This window comes from Pinus tabuliformis, chromosome 4_2, assembly GCF_031772625.1.
Source record: "Pinus tabuliformis cultivar Carrire ecotype Pingquan chromosome 4_2, CPIR1, whole genome shotgun sequence".
NCBI classification, from domain to species: Eukaryota; Viridiplantae; Streptophyta; class Pinopsida; order Pinales; family Pinaceae; genus Pinus; species Pinus tabuliformis.
The window spans coordinates 4,158,021-4,178,838 of NC_142304.1; positions in this window are offsets into that span (position 1 = coordinate 4,158,021).

Consider the following 20,818-nt stretch of genomic DNA (forward strand, 5'->3'; position numbering starts at 1 on the left):
GGAATTGAAGAAACAATAGTTTGAATAGGAATTTGGTAAGCCACGTTCGAAACGAATGGGGCAGAGGTAGGCGCAATGCCAGATGACCATATTGGATAATGATAAAGTGAATATGTGCTTCGAGTACCTGAAACCAAATGACCAAGAGAGGTATAACGTGGTGGGAATAAAGGTTCACTACTTTCACGTGGTGGAGTTGCCCACTCCCCATATGAGGAGAGGACACATATGGAAATCCTTAAGGCAGAAAGTGATATTCATATTCATCATTGATACCCAAAGTATGGGTCTTTGAGACTTCCGAGGAGGATCTTGAGGAGAGGTTGTAATTTCACTTCCTGATGCCATGGGTGGAAACAGCTGGCAAGGAGGAATCTGCGATGAACAAGGAGAAAGTTCCAAAGGTACATTTGGATTATCAAACTGACTATATGGGCATTGAGGAGATATCACCAAAGGATTGTAAAGTAGATTTGGCAGAAACAACAAGAATTGTTGAGGAACCTCAGGACTTTATGGGTCAGATTCTTGAGATGATGACGACGAATCTTGGGGTGGAGTATGAGAAGCAAGGGGTTGAATACTAGGGACAATTCCAAGATCAAAATATTGATCTTCAAGTGATTTTGGAATCTCAGGACAGACTCCTTATGGTGACTCTTCAATTTCAAACTATGAAGGGGATATGTGAAGTGAACTCAGCAGTTCTGCCATGATGGCCTTTTCTCAAAAAAGAAGAATAGAGGAGGTGATTTATTTGAGTTTCAATTAAAATTTACCATTAATAAGGCATAATGAGGCCAAGGAGAATTGCATGGGTAACATGTGTTATAGTGGGCAGTAAATTTTAGAATTTTACAAAAATAAATAAATAAATAAGGGTAATCTAAACAAGAAGGCTTACCAAGTATCCGTGAACCGCAATATACACCTTAGCTTAAATCAAGGACTTAATGTATGGTGGAAAATCTCGCTGAATGTTGTGTTCGGTGTATCACGTTTACAAAGAGGCTAACTCGGTTACCTGTGGCTGAAGGACAGCAACCTAGTGATGTCTCCCAATATATACGCAGTGGTATGGGGAGAATAAGTCTGTGTTAGCATTGTCCAATGCATAACCATTTGATGAGAGCATTCCCATATACTTTCCATACATGGAGTGCCTCCGATATACCCGAGAGTATTAGAGAAATATCCTATATACCTTCAAACATGGAACAAGATTTCACCCCCGGGATACATTGCTAGAAAATAATGACAGTTTCTAGGTTTATAGACACCAGAACATGTCTTTAACCTAGACCTCTAAATGTTTGCGTTAAGTTCCAAATGATCCTTAGGTTAATTAAGTAAATTTTAACGTTTATCTTGAATTATGTTTCAATTTTGGGCTCAAAATGATGTCACCTGAATCCCTAAGATGCAACTATATGAGAAAAGGAAAACTTTCCACTTCGATGAAAGCTAGACTAATAAAGGGAAGAAATTTCAATCAATAATGCATCAAACAACATGCCTTCCACTAACTTTCACTTTCATTTTCCAAATTCAATGCTCAAAAGTAAAAAGGATCTTCACTTTTAACTATCCTAAATGCAATTTTTCGAAAGAAAAAATTATTTTCATTTTTACTAAGATGCACTTATATAAATGATGTTTTTTTTTTGAATGCTCTAATGCAACTAAAGCACGAACTAAAGAAAAATGAAAATTTGATTCAAAAAAACCTAAATGAAAATATCTTTCACTTTTTATTTTTGAACAAATAAACAATGCACTCCTTTAGCTTGAAAATCAAACAGTGTAATTTATGCTCAATTAAAAACAAACATGATTTCCAAATGAAAATGACCTAATGCAACTTGAAAAGAAAATTTGTAAAAGACAGGATAAAATAAATTCAAACTGATGTTTCAATGATTGTGTTCTAGGATTTCTAGGTCAATCAGCAAACCAACATCTCATCAACATAAATAAATAGAAAGTGATGATTAATTGACCTAGAAACCCTATAACTCAATCAAATTTTAACTTGAAGAATTTCAAAGCCAAAGAGACTAATTTACTAATTAACCAAGACAACCAGACAAAACACTGGCAAATCTAGACACAGAGGACAGGAAAATACCTTCAGAGACCAGGACAGACTTGATTCTGAGGCAGAAACCCTAATTTTTCTAAAATATTTGAGATCAGCATGGCTGTCAAAGCCAAACCCATGCTGAAAGGGGGTTCAATGCAAATGTTCTAACTAAAAGCGTGCTGGCAGCCCGACTGTTCAGGTAAAAAACACGTTGGACGAGAAAGTTGGGAAAAATTAAAAAGAATTTCAAAAAACAGTCTAGACGTACCACTCTAAAGCAAAGATCATTTAATGTGTAGACCTATACAGACCCAGACTAAGTGATAATTCAACAGTCAGTCAAACTGATCAAAATACTAGATCGAAAAAGAGATTGAAGAGGTTATAGCTTCCCTAGTGGAGTCACCATTTTATTGTGAAGATAAATCCCCTATACTGACAGAGGTGATCTCTCTAGCCCAATGTGCGGGTCTAGCAACAAACTGAAAAAACTAATGCAGACTTTATTAGCTTATGTTTAAAAATTCAAAGAGAGAGAGAGAGAGAAACCTACCTCACTCTTATGCTAATTTCTCAATCCTTTGGTGATGACTTTGATTCCTTAGTTTCCAGGCTCGCTCCTTGCTTTCTCCTTATGTCCGAGTACTTGCAAGAGGGACCAAATGACAATACAAGATACAAGATCGTACATAGTATATATCAAACATAAACTAGTCGATAGATCAAGGAGTATCAAGCTAAATGCATAAATATTTATACATTTATAGAAAGTGAACAATAGATGTATATATTAATGAAACAAAAAGGGAAGCATACAACCATTTCCTTGATGTTGGAGACCTCCTTTTGGTGGATGTCCAAGTCCAATCCAAGACTCTTCAAGCACTGCTTCTCCAAGTTAGATGGACAACGTTTAGGCATAATCTTAGAATAGGAATGCAGGAAATTAATGACCAACCATTTGGAGATGGAGGGAATTTGATTTACAAGAAGGGATAGGGAGTTAGGGATCCACAAAAGAGGGAGGAGGTACACATATGAAGGGGAAGGCTCTTAAAGGTAGGATCAAGAGCTCCAAATGGGAGAGCTCGACCATATATCCACCCAACAACATCCATCTCGTTGTTTCTCGAAGTTTCTAGCATACAAAGTGTCTCCTTCATTTTGAGAAAACTTGCCAGAAGAGGTTCAACACGGGATTTCATATCAAAACCCGCGCTCGCAGAACTAGGTCAAAGAACTGCAACATGCCATTAGCATGGGCAAGCAGTGGAGCAAAGAGTGTTGGTCCTAGAATTTAGAGTTTCAGTCCACCTTCTCCAAAATTGATTGAGGGAAGTTTTTCTTCCATTCTTCAGGGATGTTTTAGTATTTGTTTAATGATGAGTACACTTCACAGTTGTCAAGGTTTTGGCACTTCGAGATGTGGAATAGGAAGTGAACAAGAAGTGTGACAAAATATTGTGTAAGAATACTTAAGTATATTTGAGACATGAAATAAAACATATAACTCATATTATTTTTAAAACCACTCTAGATCAATCATAACTCTAGATCTACCAAGCACCGAGAGGGATCAAATCTCTTGAGATACAAACAACTTTTAAAGTGAAAAGATATTTGATCTCTCTTGGACCTTGATAGATTCAGAGATAATATATATCTAAGATGGTATATAGTTAATTTATTATCCCTATTTGGGTAAAGTGAAGATAATTTACCAAAAAAAAATATTTTGAGGCTTTAAATTTTATTACCAACCAAAAGATTTTTGGGCTTTAAATTTTAGTAACAAATTGTGAAAAAAGTTATTGTAGAAAAATGTTTTGTTCATGCAAGTATGTAATGGATATATGTTGACATATAATAGTCATGTAGAATTATGATCTTGTCCCCAAATTTGTAAAGTGAAAGATAAAATCCCAAAACTTGTTTTAGAGTTTTAAATTTTAGTAATAAACTTTGATTGGAAATTGATTGCAAAACAATGTTTAGTGATTACAAGTTTTTTTAATTACAACATTGTTTTTTCCTTTCCTTGTCATATTTTGATGATTTTTCCTAAAATCTATCTAAAAGTTGTTGAAATGATGTAATTGAGTTGTAAAATTGTGCATATTCAAAATAGAAAAAAATGAATATTTTCACCAAAAATTGTATGATGTGTGAGAAAGACAAAAATTTAAAAAACAAAATTTTGATAATAATATTTTTCCCATTGTCTTAGCTTAAAACTCATGTTAATATTTCTATCACAATTTTTTGGTTCTATATTTATTCTTTGAGGTATCTAAATACATATTTATTTGGAGTTAAGCTAATATCATGTTGAATCCACTTATTAACATGTCATAGGGTTAATCTACCAAGCTATATATTATTTCATAGTGATATACATGTGGGTTAAAAGGGGTTCTGTTTACAAATAAATATTGAGAAAATTAGGTTTTTTTTTTTTTTTTATTTTAGCATTGTTTGAAGATATTTGAAGAAGTTATTGGAAAGCTCATTAATATTCATGTAAATTTTTTCTCCAAAATGTCAAAAATTAAGGCCAGGTTTGTGGAAGTTTACAAATTATAAGTTTTTGCAAAGGAAGGCTTACAAATTTCACAATAGAAGGTTTGCAAATCTTGTAATAGAAGCCTTCAATGTCCCTACAACAAAACAGATTATAGATAGAATTGAATATGTGCAGATGCCACAGAGAAAGCTTGTAGATTGTGGTTATCTCTACAACAATGTCATTACATTTGGGCATGAAAACTTGGATGACTTTTCCTCCATAGAGAGGATGCTCTCTCCCAAACGTACAATTCCAACAACATTATTTTGGATGTGGGGCAGGAACTGACAGGAAATAACAAACATTTTCTAGGAAAATATAAGGCCCTATAGATTGTATATTATATCCAACAAATTATGTGTATAGCATGCCAATAAATAACAATGACAATGGTAGGAATATTTAATGCATTTATTTTTTCAACTGGGGAAATGCAAGGCTAAAGCTCCAAGTACCAACATTTTCATTGTGACCTGGGAGGTCTACACTATTTTCTTACAATGTTTGCATCACTAGGGTGTGGCACTCACATTCACTCATATCTATCCTGGCAACCCAAGGCACTCTTGAAACACCTTTAAAGCAAAAATCCAACAAGAACACACTAGATGCATCATGCAACAAAGGTGTGAAGGGAACCTCCTAAGACATTATTGCTAAAGTTGTGCCCCAAACTGGATTATTCTCTAAACAGTAACATATTGTGCTACTTTTGGTCAAACCCAAGCTTCCACTTACTCTAGGTTTGAAATTTAAATATGGAAATTTGCAGATTATTCTTCTTCAATAGTAATACATTGAAAAACTTCATAAGCCCTTCCTAGAACAAAACAAGGATATAAAAAGAACAATTAATTTCTTGTTGTTATGAACATAATTTATGTAAAAGTAATAAATATAGATATTAAATAATAATCATAATAATATGTAACTAAATAATAGTTAGTTAAACAAAGAGGCATGTCTCTACATACATGTCTCTTTGTGAAAAAGGTACTTCTTGGCTATATATACAAGGCCTTCACTCCCAATTGTAACATCATTCTTATTCATAAATTTTAATATATATTCTTGTATCTCAATGGATATCTTTATATTCCAAGTCTTCTGGAGTATTTAATGTAAAGAACAAACTTTGTTTGTTCCACTGGTATTAGAGCATTCCTCTGAGCATACGAGCCTTGTTCGTCACATTGGTATCAGAGCTATTCAATCATCTGGCAAGCTCAACCACTGCAAAAGAACCTCATTCTCTGATCCAGGCATTTGACCATCAAAATTCCATCAACCTTGTTTCCATATAATTGAAGTTTTTTCTATAGAATTGGAGGTTCTCCATTTTTTCGAATTCATCACTAGGCCTTTGGCCATTAAGAGAGAGAGAAAATAAAAAATAAAAATATATAAAAAAAGTAAAAAAAAAAGTATTATATAAAAAAAAAGTTGACCGATCGCTTCTATTGGTACAAAATTTTTCTACAATCACCAATTACCCATATCTATACCCAACAACATCCAACTCATTGTTTCTCTAAGTTTCTAGCATACGAAGCTTCTCCTCCATTTTGAGAGAACTTGCCAAAAGAGGTTCAGTGTAGGATTTCATATCAAAACCCGCACTTTCGGCGCTAGGTCAACGAATTGCAACCTACCAATAACACAAGCAAGAAGTGGAGCAAAGAGCGTTGGTCCTGGAATTTAGTGTTTCAGTTAACCTTCTCTAGAATTGGCTCAGGGCATTTTTTCTTCCATTCTTCAGGGATGTTTCAGTATGTTTTTCATGATGAGTACACTTCACAGTTATCAAAATTTTGGCACTTCAGGATGTGGAACAGGAAGTGAAGAGGAGGTGTGACAAAATATTATGTAACAAATGCCCCCTAAAGCATGAAGGCAGAATGGGGAGTGATGGGTGAAGTGATTTACAATTCAAGGTAAGCACTGGAAAAACACCATCAGGAGACTTGCATATCAAGCATATACATATACATATCTAACATCTATGATATAAACATGCCTAATGATACATGAATAGGAATCTAACAATTCATGAATCCACAGCATGGGTGCAGCCACCTAAATACAAGGGGTCATGTGCATGGATACATAGTATTGACACAACAATCCGAATAGAAAGGATCATATATATAAACCCACAGTATTGACGCAACCATCTGTATAATCATGTGTACAATCATGAATAATTCACAACTCCACACAACCTGGATTTTATAAGATTGAATCTAAGGTCTTGAGCTTTGTCCCAATCTAATCAATATATGAATACTAGCATGTGAATAGATGTGTCGAATTCAAACATAGAAAATCACCTGATTACTAGTCAATGATGTAAACCATTAATAGGCATGAGAGAAACCACCAATAATAACAATGGCTCTCAAGGTACAATAAAAAAAATCCATGAGTGTAAATAATGAAGCTGAAATTGAACAATCATAGAATCACTCAATCGAAGGCCAATAATGTAAACCTAACATTGAATACGAAGAAATTTCCATTGAGGCATGTAAGCTCCAAGGCATTGGAAGGGAGTTTCTAGACCATCTTCCTAGATAATGAGCTGAAGTCAATAGGAAGTGATCTGTCGAAGGAGGGCCATAATATATCCCACATCATTGACACAAGAAAAAGGATATAATAGAGTAGGTAAGTTTGATTTAGGACTGTGGTAGAAAGTCAGACAGTGTATAATCGGAAAAAACTACAGATAGGACTCCTCTTGAACATATCGACGACACGACTTCAGAGTTTGGCATCATTTGACTCAACAGAGGATCATAGATTATGATGATGAAGCAGTATAATCAGATGAGACGTAAAATGGATTTCCCAAACCCAGGAAAGCATGTGACTAAGTGAGGATATCCCGAACCCAACACGAGTAATAGATGAGTGTCATGTTCAAGAGTGACATGTTGCCTTTACAAAAAATACAAGAGATGATCACTTTCATTTCCCCCCCACTATTTCTAGTGAGTACCCCATTATTTTTTATCACAATATCAAAGGGGATAGCATATTCTTGTCATATAAGTTCATCATTTGGATGAATCCATTCTAGTAAGTTTAACGAGCCCTAGGAAGGAGAACCTTGGTCTTCGTCATGGTGACAAATCTTGCATCATTTAGTTTTTATGAGTCCAACGGAGGGGTAACTCAACATATTTTTCATGTTTAGAGAGTTTGAAAAAGAGGTGAAAAATAAACTCCAAAGGTCCCTTTTCGTAAATCATCTCTTGAACCCGAAAAGGTAGAAAACAATATCTAAGAGAAGCCCTTAGCCATGTTTGACTAAGGTATTCCTTTTTCGTACAATAGTCTATCTCATTCTAGAAAAGGGTTAAACTTATACTAATTAGATGTCATTTCATTTACTTTAATGAGTTCTAAATGACAGTACTTGACGATATTTTCATGTTTCGAGAGTCAAAAAAGAGCTTAAAGATGACTCAAGGGGGTCACTTTTTTGCTTATTTTTTATGAGTCCTAAAAAGTGATCAAATAAAACTCATTGAATCAGTCATAATTAATTACCGTCACCATGTTCCATGACCTATCGGAACAAGTGAAATTCAGATGACTCAAGGGGGTCACTTTTTTGCTTATTTTTTATGAGTCCTAAAAAGTGATCAAATAAAACTCATTGAATCAGTCATAATTAATTACCGTCACCATGTTCCATGACCTATCGGAACAAGTGAAATTCACATTACCCATTTCGAGGAAAAATATTAAAATATAAGTGAAATATGCCTAATTTGGTAAAAATGTTATTTAAAAACTTAGAAAATCTCAAGAAAGTAAATCATTTTTACCATTTTACCATTTTGCAAACCAGAGAGCATTTTGACCCTATTTTACCTCGATCTTCAGGTGAGGAGTATAATCAATCCCGAACACCATTCGTCCAGTCGTTTGTTGCAAGTAAGAGATATGTCCCCTCCCTTCAATTTGGTTGTAATTTCATGAATTTTCATCCATAGTTTAGGATGTAACGAGGGCTTAACCAAATTTATGTCGAGGCAAATCAATGTGGTTTTTACCCATTGGACCCATGTTGCTCACCCTGTGGCCAACTATGGCAGTGCAGAAAAATATACAGACAGAGGTGTTGGTGTAGAGTTGCGAATTTTTGGAAAATCCTCCATGTTAATGATTTGTTTCAAGATTTATTTCCATAGAAACTCATGAAATGTTGTTTAATGGATGTTACATAGGTTAAATAACTGAAAATGGGAATCAAATCAAAAGAAAGAGGACATGAAGCTGAATACCATCAAGTAGCCCAGGACCTAAATTGCATTGCTACCCTTCGAGAATGTGGGTTACTGAAATTCTTCTGAATTCCTAGAATTAGGAGCCAGGTTGGTTTACTACAAGATTTGATTGGTTGGCGGGATGTGGATCACCAACTGTTTATGATTGGGGACCAAGAATTTGAGATAGATGTCGCAAACATCTATTTTAGTACAAGTTTTTCCAAAAAGGGACAACGGATTCAGCTGTCTGGTTCTCGTATTGGAGGGTAGAGCATGGATATGTTGATTACGAGACATTGCTGATCCAGGTGGATGTTGGTGGCCACCCACCAACCCATTTGGACCCTCACAACTGTCTCTTTCAGTCTTTTCAGTTTCCTAAATTGTAGCACAGTTTACTATTTTTAGCAGTTTTTCGGGTCCTGAACTTCCGGAGCCGTTTTGAGGCCCTAAATGACGTTTTTTTGGGATTCTGTGGCAACATGGTCCATGGACCGATGTTGCCTCCCAAAGTGGTAGTACTCGGATAGATCTTTCTAACGAGCTATCGTACACGTCAAACGGAGATCGTATGCCAAAGTTACGACCTCGGGAAATTGATGTACCAATTTACCCAAACGGGGCCCACAATTTGGCGTTTCATCTTCTAGGGCTAGGTTTCGGGATGTGAAGGGTTTTCCATTGTTTCTCAACAATAAATAGGCCTTCGAGCCTCATTGTAATACAGTTCGGAACAGTTCAGAGGCATGTAGCCGCCACATCTCTTCTCAGAGATAAGCTACCATCGCCCTAGCTGACTTCTTTCCATTTCTGTTTGTAAGCATATTTCAGTATTTTACAGTAATGAAATGAAGTATTATTTCCGCTGCATCTTTATATTTATGGTTATTGCATCTCTGTATTTATGGTTATCTCTGTAATCTATTGCGTTCCTGTTTAAATCCGGATCAGTGGTATCAGGGCGGTCTGCTTTTTCTCTGTTTTTCTTTGCATGTCCCCAAAGAGGTCGGGATATAAGGAGTTAGGGCTTAAACTGGTTGAACCTTTGCAAGACCAGCCTCGCAAATCCCGACGGCCTCCCATGGCGGATGAGAAGAAAGACGAGGGGGTAGGAGATCCTATCAAAATCTTGCTCGAAGAAGCGCTCGAGCGGCAAAGGAACGCGATGATGGATAGCTTTGCGCAGATCCTTCAGCGGCTACCCAGAGGCGACGCATCGACTTCCAACAGCGACTCTGGAAATGGCACACCCTTCAAGGTACAAGTTAATTTTGAAATCCCCATATTCGAGGGTCAAATAGACGCAGATGTCGTAGAGAAATGGTTAAATCTGCTAGATGGGTATTTTTCTGTTCACAAATTTTCAAGTCGGGAAAAGATTGTTTTCGCTCTTCTCAAAGCAGCCCCCCACGTCAAGGACTGGTGGGAAACCTACTGCGAGCAGAAGGATGAAAGTACAGGTTCACTATTTTCAGCCGCACCCACTTGGAATGACTTCCAGGATGCCATCAAGGAGCAGTACTACCCTGTCGGAAGCTATGAGGACAAATACATCAAATGGACCACATTGCGGCAGGGACGAGACCAAGATGTGCCCGAGTTCACAAACATTTTTCATACCCTTCGCACACAGTTGGGTATCAAAGATTCTGAGCTGCATCTGGTACTCAAATACCGCGGCTGCCTACACAAATACATCCAGGAAGAGATGGGGTTCTTGAACATCCCCTCACTCGGCACAGCATACCGATACGCTGTCAAAATCGAGCAAAAGTTCAAACAGAAGAAGCGAGACTTTGGATCTGCAAATCCGAAGCCCAAAGGACAAAACCAAGGCGGGGTGACCCAAGATAACCCGTCGAAGCCACAAGAAAAGAACAACACCACGAAGCTGAAGAAGGACACAGGAAAGTGGTGTGAGTTCCACAAGAGTCCCACTCATAACACAAGTGAGTGTCGGACCAAGCAGTCACTGGTGGCTGAGTTGAAGGCTTCCGAATCAGATGCATGTTCCGACCCTGAGCCAGAACCCGATAAGGGGAATTGCAAAGGGAAGCAGATCATTGATGCGGATCCTAGCGCCACTGTTGCCACTGCCAAGATCGAGAAGAATGAACCTGCAGATCCAGAAGAGGGGGAGCGCCTTTTCCACTCACAGATGTGGGTGAAGGGTTCGCCGCTGCAATTCATTGTCGACAGTGGTAGCCAAAAGAACCTCATTTCAGCAGAGGTTGTGAAGCGGTTGGGCCTACTGACTACACCACACCCGCAGCCGTACAGTATCGGGTGGCTTCACGAAGGACGAGATCTAAAAGTTCGCCAGCAGTGCCGCCTTCCATACAGCATCAAGCCCTTCATAGACGAGGTATTGTGTGATGTTACACCTCTGGATGTTTGTGATGTATTATTAGGCCAGCCATACTTGTGGAGGCGACATGCTGTGTATGAGTCTAGGCCTCGTGCTGTCATTATTTCTTTAAATAATTCATTATACAGGATACCGGAGGTAGCCCCACCTTCCGCCACATCTTTGATCACTACTAAGAAAGGCAGCAAGCTCATATCACAGACCAGGAAATTTATCTGTCTGGTTCACTCCCAAAATAAGGGGAAGATTGTTGCTACATCCATGACCCCTGTAAAGGTTTCCTCCATGCAGCAACAACAGCAAATGGATACGGTCATGACAAAACACAGGAACAACTTCTCCTCACCCACATGGGTACCACACAAGTTTCGGGTGGGCAACAAAGTCTGGTTGCATCGACAGAAAGAACGCCTTACCAGAACCCATCAGAAGCTCAGATCATTCCGACATGGTCTTTACAGCAGTACCAAGGCTATGGGGAACAATGCTTTGGAGCACATCATTCCTCCATTCCTTCGCCTGCACCAAATGTTCAATGTGGACCATCGTCGACCATTCTTCCCACCATCACTGGACACATCAGAGTTTGCAGGACAAGTTCAGCAGATGGAGGAACTCAACGCAATGGGGACCATTGCTTCCTAAGGGGGGAGGAATGATCCAGGTGGATGTTGGTGTCCACCAACCAACCCATTTGGACCCTCACAACTGTCTCTTTCAGTCTTTTCAGTTTCCTAAATTGTAGCACAATTTACTATTTTTAGCAGTTTTTCGGGTCCTGAACTTCCGGAGCCGTTTTGAGGCCCTAAACGACTTTTTTTTGGGATTCTGGGGCAACATGGTCCACGGACCGATGTTGCCTCCCAAAGTGGTAGTACTCGGATAGATCTTTCTAACGAGCTATCGTACGCGTCAAACGGAGATCATATGCCAAAGTTACGACCTCGGGAAATTGATGTACCAATTTACCCAAACGGGGCCCACAATTTGGCGTTTCATCTTCTAGGGCTAGGTTTCGGGATGTGAAGGGTTTTCCATTGTTTCTCAACAATAAATAGGCCTTCGAGCCTCATTGTAATACAGTTCGGAACAGTTCAGAGGCATGTAGTCGCCACATCTCTTCTCAGAGATAAGCTACCATCGCCCTAGCTGGCTTCTTTCCATTTCTGTTTGTAAGCATATTTCAGTATTTTACAGTAATGAAATGAAGTATTATTTCCGCTGCATCTTTGTATTTATGGTTATCGCATCTCTGTATTTATGGTTATCTCTGTAATCTATTGCGTTCCTGTTTAAATCTGGATCAATTGCTCAGGCACTTGAAAAATTCAGAGTGGGAAGATATATATAAAGACCATCACCAATATCCCACTAAGAACAATCCTTCATACTATGGACCGAATAGTTGGGGCTCAAGCTTTGCATGAAGCAACAAAGTCTCATTTCTAGTACACCATTGATTGTTTAAGCCCCACAGTTTTTAACTGTTGTGAGGGATTGTTGGTCAATATGAAGAGCCAACTCATGAAATGCAAGTCAGGAAAGTTGAAATAGTTCAGATATGAATACATCCTAGTGATGTTCTTCTTGGAACATGTACCATTGTTTTGATATTAGTTGATAGAAGTGGATGCACCAGCACCCAGAGATCCACGGTTGCTGAGGTGGGTTGAGTTGATGTCTCGATAGGGAGGTGGTCAGGGAATGTCATTTCCCCCAACATTTTTTAGATGGTTGCGACAGTAGCTAATCATGGTAGATGATTGAACGTACTCCGACACAGATTTCCATGGAGATCCTGACCTTCCACTTCCACCTAGTACATAGCGACCGATGTAGGTAAAAATTATTTTTGAAGTTTTTGATTTTCTTTTATATGTGTACTGAGATTTGACACTTGTGATTTTTGCAAATGTTTGACCAGAGAAACGTCCAAGGGTTTCTCAAATAGCCAAGTGAGTGGCACGTCAGATAGAGGATGCTACTTATGAGGAGGGAGCAGACCTGATCTTAGAGGTTGAATGCAACCTGGAAATCCTGACAAGGGGCATTCCATAATATGCATTGATTGATGAGGTGCCAATATGATATCAGAGGCATACTGTAGGGGTGCCCACCAGATTGTGTCAGTTGCTGAACCGAGTCATTAGAGTTGTGTCTTTCTACCATGAGCACCATGTTGGCAGCTAACTGTCTCTAGTTTTTTATTTTCCGCACTTGTGTAGGTTTGAGAAGCCATGTGTCTCAGAACACAATTTTTGACATTTTGATGTAAATGTTTTGCAAACACTATATATCTATATGGATATATATATATATATATATATATATATATATATATATATATATATATATATATATATATATCCATATAGATATATGTGTCTATATACAGATATATATATATATATATATATATATATATATATATATATATATATATATATCTATGTTATGTTCACTATGTGATGGTTTTTGTTTTACATATGTCGCAAATGTCTATCTAATACATAATTAGCTAATGTATCAGTTAATGTGTTCAAATGTCTTGGAATATGTTGATAAGTGATATAATTAAAGTCACAAACTCACAAACACATTCTCAAAATCTATGGGTTTTTAACTGAATATTATCTGTTAAGTTGTAGTATAATGAAATGTGAATCAAGATTAATGAATAACTCTCTAATGCCAAGAGCAATTGCTTTTGACAAAAGCTTGATAACCACACTATATTCAGTAATGTTATTAGTAGTACAACCTAAACATATGCCTTGTAAATTCACTAACTCACCATTATGGTCATAGATTTCCCATGTAGTAGAAGATAAATTCCATGTACTACGACAAGCTCCATCAGCAAAACTGACATAAAGGTTTGATGACATCTTCAAACCAAGTAGAACACATGGTAAGCAGAGGAAAACACATTTGCAAAAGCAAAAAAACACACCAAAACCAAACTGCACAGTAATGAATCACACTAATGTATAAAGTATTGACACTAAATCATGCATAATACTTCTTGAGGTAAAGCCCGTTTTAGGCTAAGCCAACTGATTTCCTTCATAGTCAACCAACTCTTAGGCACCTTTCTATAATACTCATTTAACAATGTAAGGCCCATGCCACATTGGTTCGAATTTCCTAGCTCCCAATTTATCATTGGCTTGATCGTATAACAACACCAAATCACCTTAAGCAAAAACACAGGGAGTATGCAGGTGGGGTGCACTATTTGCAGTTATAAATCTAACAGGAAGTACATCTTTAGACTACTAAAATGCAATTTTTGAATATCGAAGGCCAGAAATAACTGGTGCAAAGGATTTGTTGAGTCGTAGCATATCCGTACATGTGACCGCCACATGCCCTGGAGTGATAGTCATGTAAGACTGTCTCAGCTTCTTCAATTGTTAAACATTGATGAAGGATAGAATCGACACCAACACGATACAAAGTATCCCCAATAATTCGATAAGGTTGGAACTGATGTTGAATGCATTGACGTTTAGAGTTAGATAACTCTGGTTGAAAGGTCTAGGTCTGTATATTGGTATTGATATCTCCATACCATGGATTGACACTATTGATGAGGAACAGGGTTTCATCAGGAATTAGCTCTTCGGATGGAGTAGAAGTGGTTGCAGAAGATAGGTCACAAATCAACTCGGCAAAAACTAGTGATTTCTTCGATTTAGATTTACCATATTCCAAATCGAAATCTTGTAGGATAACAATCCATTTAGAATACTTTTCCCCCAACAAATGATGAGTTAGAATGTATGGCATGGGGTTACAATCAGAAATTAGAGTGGTCTTATGTAAGAGAATATAATGGCGATATCATTGAATAGTGTGATCGAATGCCAAGAAAAATTATCGACATGGGCATATCGTGTTTTAGCATCAAAAATATTTCTAGTCAAGTAATAAATCATGTGTTCGTATTCGTCATCATTGTCCTGAACAAGTACCATAGCAATAATACAAGAAATAATCACAGTGTTGATTAGGAGGATGTACTAAAGGAGAACTAATGAGGGAATTATTCAATACGAAGGATTTTTGAGCAACTTCATCCCAAATGAATGGGATCCCATTGTTTAACAAGTGAGTAAATCCCTTGGCAAGTTCAACATAATTTGGGACAAATTGACGAGGGAAATTCACTTTCCCTTGTAAACTCTACAACTGATGTAAAGAATATGGAGGGGGAAAAATCATGATGGCCTCCACCTTAAGGGGATCGATCTGAATGCCTTCCTTGGATACGAAAAAACCTAAGAGATGACCAGATTCGATACAAAAGACACACTTATGCATATTCAAATGAATATCGTTGTGTCTACATCGAAGAAAGGTCTCTCGAAGGTGATTAAGATGGTCGTGATGCTTAGTAGAATTTGCTAGTAATTCATTTATATATGGTTGAACAATATTCTTAATATCATGAAAGGTATAAGACATCACTCGGTGGAAGGTAGTGCCAACATTCTTCAGACCAAAAGGGAGGTTTTTGTAAGCAAAGGTTCCCCAAGGAAAAATCAAAACAATTTTATGTTGAACGACGGGGAGAATGTTAATATGGTTGCATCCAAAAAAACTGTCCGTAAAGGAAAACATCTCCCTCCCAGCACGTTCGTCAACAATTTTATCTATGAAGGGAGTCAGATAATTATCTTTAGGACATTCTCGATTGGTGTCACGATAGTCAACAAAAATGCAAATATTTCCATGTTTCTTAGTCACAGGAACAATATTTGAGACCCAATATGTTAACAGAATAGGATAAATGAAACCAACTTTAAGTTTTTTTTCAACTTCTCCCTTTATGGAAACTACCTTTCTAGGTTGCACGGGACGAAGACACTGATGAACAAGCTTCACATTCATATAAGTAGGTATCTCGTGCACTAATATACTTGGATCTATGTCAGGAATCTCTTCATATGACCAAGCAAAGACATCATATAATTATTTGAAGAGGGAGGCATAAATCTCAATCTCGTTCGGAGAACAAGAAACCCCAATATGGATATTTTTGACAATCCCTGGCTTCAGAGAGATGTCGATGGGCATTGTAGCCGAAATTTTTCCTATGTTTCCTTCGGACAACACTTCATGAACCAAAATATGTGTCTAAAGTGGATGAGTCGGTACATCAGAAACAAGGGTTTCTAGACAAGAAGAAATCCCAGCAAGGGTTGGGAGAAATGAGGAATGTTGATGGGATCATTCCATGGAGTTTCCTCAAGAAACATAACTTCTGTGATACCCTCATCAGTTGGAAATGTCTCATTCAAAGGGTTTGGAGAATCCCAAGAACCGAGATAGGATGATTGCAAATATATGTCTAGACTCATACTGAAATGATCATGAATTCCAAAAGTTGTCGTAGAAGCCAAAACGAAAGCCTAATATGCTTGCTCGACAGGGCTAAGCGACATAACATTGCCAAAACTATCAATCTGATCGAGATAGGGAATGACCCAAGGATCGTGATAGGTCGAGACCATGTTAATTGAAGCAACGTTCGAATGTGGAAGGGAAAAATTTCCCATAAGGGAAGAGTCTCTAAAGAGACCCACCTCAACACTCTTGTAAGGGATATTAATATTCCTAACATATGGCACGTTTCCATTTGAGGAGTTGGAAGAGAAAAAGGCAAGTTGATTGACAGTGACTATTTTCCCTTGATGAGGAAAACAGAGCACACGAAATAGGGTAGAAACCATGCAGAACATTGCATGGGTCAACTATGACAAGTAGAAGATTGTAATTTAGATTGGCATTGACAACTTCTACTTCCAATTTAATGATTTTTACTTCCAATTGAATTGGAAAGTCATTGAGAATACCATATGGAAGAGAACCTCTACCATCGAAAGCTTCCAATGTATTACGGGACTAGTTGAAGGGTGTAGAGCCAATAGATTTCCAACATGAAAGGGACATGATGTAAGTAGAAGCACCCTCATCAATAACAGTCTAATGAATAGTCTTCCCTTTGATAGTAACTTGTATGAAAAAGGTAAGTTGATACGGGAGACGAGGAACGTGGTTTTCGAGATAAAAAGTAATCGGATTCAAATCTGTAGGATCAATCCCTCCTATGGAGGATAGTAATTTTTTTATTTGTGATGGACAAGTCTAGAGGAATTCCAAAGCTAACATCATCGAAGGTGCTTGAGCTAAATTTTCCACAATATTATAATGTTGAGCAGCTTGCGCATTCAGATTATACGATGACTTCCGAAGAACACCTTTGGGAGGTGGTCGAATAACAAAATCATTATTAGGTCGTTCAATATGAAGAGGACCATAATTAGGCGGAGTGGAAGTAGAAGGCATATTAGTGGCATCATTTTCCACATCCGATTTAGTAGGAGTCTGATAATATTTTGATCAAGTAGCAACATAGATAGGTGTCGTATTGCTCATAAAAACTTGAGAGCCTACAGATGTAGAGGATTGAGGTTGACCTACTAGTGAATTTTGTTGTGATGGAAAGGGTTTTTTCAAGACAACCGGTGTCCTTGGGGTTCCTTTTAATAGACAACTAACCTCAGCTAGGATGGGACAATCCTTGGTATAATGATCTTCATCACATATAAGACAAGGATATTTTGGCTTACATTTGGATGTATCATTAGCAGATGGTTTAGGAGGATCATGCTTAGGGGTGTCAAATTTAGCCTTACCTTTACCCTTGTTTTTCCCTTTCGAGGCTTTGTTTGTTGTGGTAGATTGGAAAACATTCAACTCAGAATTTTTACCAAGGTTTTTGGGAGTATTCGAAGGAGGAGAAGGTGCAATAGCCAGAACAAATTCTACTTTGTAGAAGGAAAATAAGCATTACTAGAATTTTGAGCTATTGACCCAATAATACCATCAATGGACAGGGTCTCTATAGGTTTAGAAGAAGCTAGATGAGTTGAAGGTTGCAGAGCATCAGATAAGAGATCATAAAGCGTGCTAGATTGAGAATATACCAAATCTAGATACCGAGCATGGGAAATGGCTTGTTCTTCAGCCACACAACCACCCATAGCTATGTATTTGGCGATACGATTAATGAATGACTTAGTAAACCATATGATTAAAATCTCATTAGTGATTTCGAACTTAATAAGATGACATCGACACCTCCATTCACGGATGTGATCGAAGATGTGGGCAGCAGTATTCTGTTTCAAAGACATTAGGAGATGGGTACGAGTTTCATATTGAATTGGTAGATGGAAGTGAGTAAGAAATGCCATAGCCAAATTGTTGAAATCTTGAAAGGTACCTTGAGGTAACTCGATGTACCATTTGGCAGAAAATTCTATTAGGGTTCGCTAGAAAAGACACAATGGAATGGAATTTTCGACCCAAGAGTTGGAAAAACACTATAAATGGTAGGTCATGACATGAGCTTGGGGGTCTTCTCTAGGCTTCCCTTCGAATTTTGGACAATTGCTGGGAATTTTGGTAGGAACTGGAGGCCAATACAGTAAATGAAGTATTGGGTCATTTGTGAGCCTCAACACATCCGGTAACTCCAATGTAGCTAAAAATGGTAATTGGGGATGAAAAGGCATGAAAGGCCTTTGATAAGGTCCAGATTGAGGACTCCAACCTTGTTGGTACTGATTTTGCCCCCATAGTGGCAGGTTTTAACCATAGGGATTTTGATACTGCCCCCACTGGGAGGAATTTTGACAATAAAAATGTTGAGTTTGTCTCCACAAAGGTGGGTTCTGACCTAGAAAATTTTGATATTTTTCCGACACTAGCTATTGAGAACCATAAGGGGGATAGATAGCCTATGAAGATTTTTGAGTATAGGGTGGATGATGCAATGGTTGATGTTACTGATACAGCGGTTGACCTTGTTGCTGCAATGGTTGACCTTGTTGTTGCAATGGTCGACCCTGATGATCCAAGGGTTGACCTTGCTTCTACAATGGTTGACCTCGTTGTTGCAATAGTTTCCCTTACTGCTACAATGGTTGTTGATAAGACCCTTGCTGCACATAAGGCCCTTGTTTTACAAAAGGTCCTTGTTTCTAATAGGTTCCTTGTGGAATTTGATAGGTTCCTTGATGATATTGATAAGTTCCTTGTTGCTGCAATGGACCTTGCTACAAAGGATTACTAGCTCCTAAAGGATAAGTTCCAGAAACAAACTGAAACTGACCATACAACCCAAATGAGGGATTAGGACCAGACTGCATTTTGGATCCTGCCTATTGATTGAAAGGTGGATTTTGAGGTTGTTGTGAACCATAAGGAGGGTATGGTTTTTGGTAAGGTGTTTGAGTTGAAAGAGGTTGCTGATAAGGAATTTGACCAGATCTAGAAGGAATACTACCAACAGTTTGACTTTCTCTCATAGTGTGAGTTTGGGATCCACTCACATAGGTTCCACCAAGACAGGAGATACATATGGAGGAGGTGTTTCACCCCATGCGATGGGATAGGGGGTGTGATGAGCTCCAGCATTGCAATAATAATTCTGCAACTCCTAGGGCTTCCTTCTTTATCAACCTGGTAGTTCGTAACAAACTTGGAATCAACGGTGTTGTATGCACAAGTACTAGCTCTTACTGTAGGCTGTCACTTGATCAGCTGGTGCAAGTTCTCTAGGAGCTCAAGCCAACTTGTATGAGTTCTCAAAAGAAGATTTTACTGTGATGGAAGAAAGCTAACTCTATAGGGGCTATTCTACTTGCAAAAATAGAAGTAAAACTGAAATGAAATGCAAACCCTAGCAAACCCTAGTTTACCCACTAAGCCTACTTTCACAAGAAAAGAGATGGAAACTACTCAAATGGGTGCCATTGACTACTGAAAAGGTAAATTGCATTTATTCAAGCTACTTCTAAAGAGAAATGAGAATAAATCATCTTTTTGTACTTTTGAGGCATTTTTATGTGGAATTATTATGCTTGTGTTTTGACTGGTTGTGGTTGTGCAAAGGTTTGGTGGCAAAGGAAGATGGACTTAGCTTTTGAAAATGGTGAGGAAGGTGTGGAGGGATCCGAAGAAGCCCCTAGTACCCTTTTGAAAACTTCCATTGTGATCAGACTTCAAAAAATCACTCATAGGAAATTCTACAGGAGGTTGCAGGGGATCTACAGGAGGTTCTATAGGAGGATCTACAGGAGAAGGCCGAATGCAGTTTTGGAGGTTTGAAGGTGGAAAAAAGATGGTAGAGGGGAAATGAAAGCTAGATCAAGGTGTTGAGAGGTCTAGAACTTGTCAAGGAAGATCAGGAATGAAAGAGATGGTTGGATTTGTTCAAAGGGCAAGGAAGCAACTTTGTGAAAAACCATAGAAATTAGGGCAGATTGGCGAAATGTGGCGAATGAGTGGGGAAATCTTGGAGAAGTGAGTTGGTGATGGTTGTTTGATGGAGGGATAGTGAGCTAAGATTTCCTACAATATATCTGCACATTTACTTAGCAAAACTGACCATAACAAGAACAAACAAAGACAGAGTTTTATCTAACTTAACCTAATTTCTGACCTAA